The following is a 1,369-nucleotide window of genomic DNA, read 5'->3' on the forward strand; positions in this document are numbered from 1 at the left end:
ATATCGATTTACCGGCACCGGAAATAAGTTTTCTGCCAGCGTAGAGACGTATTGCGTCAGCAGAGATAAGTTGTCCGGCAGGGAATATATATTTCCCGCCACCGGAAATAAGTTTTCCCCCAGCGGAGAGACGTATTTCGTTAGCAGAGATAAGTTGTCAGGCTGGGGATAAAAATTTCTCGCCGCAGGAGATAAGTTTTCTGCAAGCGGAGAGACGTATTTCGTCAGCAGAGATACTTTTTCTGCCAGTGGAGAGACGTATTTCGTTGGCAGAGATAAGTTGTCAGGCCAGGGATATAAATTTCTCGCCGCCGGAGATAAGTTTTCTAAAAGCGGAGAGACGTATTTCGTCAGCAGAGATAAGTTTGCTGCAAGCGGAGAGACGTATTTCGTCAGCAGAGATAAGATTGCTGCAAGCGGAGAGACGTATTTCGTCAGCAGAGATAAGTTGTCCGGCAGAGGATATAAATTTCCCGCCACCGGAAATAAGTTTTCCGCTGGCGGAGAGACGCTTTTCGTTAGCAGAGATAAGTTGTCAGGCTGGGGATATAAATTTCTCGCCGCCGGAGATTAGTTTTTTACAAGCGGAGAGACGTATTTCGTCAGCAGAGATAAGTTGTCCGGCAGGGAATATATTTTTCCCGCCACCGGAAATAAGTTTTCCCCCAGCGGAGAGACGTATTTCGTTGTCAGTTGTCAGTTGTCAGGCCGGGGATAAAAATTTCTCGCCGCCGGAGATAAGTTTCTGCAAGCGGAGAGACGTATTTCTTCAGCTGAAATAAGTTTTCAGCAAGCGGAGAGACGTATTTCGTCAGCAGAGATAAGTTGTCCGGCAGGGTATATATAGTTCCTGCCACCGGAAATAAGTTTTCCGCCAGCGGAGAGACGTATTTCGTTAGCAGAGATAAGCTGTCCGGCAGGGGATATAGGTTTCCCGCCGCCGGAGGTAAATGTTATGCCAGCGGAGATCAGTTTTCTGCCGGCGGAGAAACGTAATTCGTCAGTGGGGATAAATTGTCCGTCAGGGGATATAAATTTCCCGCCGCCGGAGATAAGATTTCTGACAGTGGAGAGACGTATTTCGTTGGCAGAGATAACTTGTCAGGCCAGGGATATAAATTTCTCGCCGCCGGAGATAAGTTTTCTACAAGCGGAGAGACGTATTTCGTCAGCAGAGATAAGTTTGCTGCAAGCGTAGAGACGTATTTCGTCAGCAGAGATAAGTTGTCCGGCAGAGGATATATATTTCCCGCCACCGGAAATAAGTTTTCCCCCAGCGGAGAGACGTATTTCGTTGTCAGTTGTCAGTTGTCAGGCCGGGGATAAAAATTTCTCGCCGCCGGAGATAAGTTTTCTGCAAGCGGAGAGA

The sequence above is a fragment of the Drosophila pseudoobscura genome, unplaced genomic scaffold, assembly GCF_009870125.1.
Source record: "Drosophila pseudoobscura strain MV-25-SWS-2005 unplaced genomic scaffold, UCI_Dpse_MV25 Unplacedtig00139560, whole genome shotgun sequence".
Lineage (NCBI taxonomy): Eukaryota > Metazoa > Arthropoda > Insecta > Diptera > Drosophilidae > Drosophila > Drosophila pseudoobscura.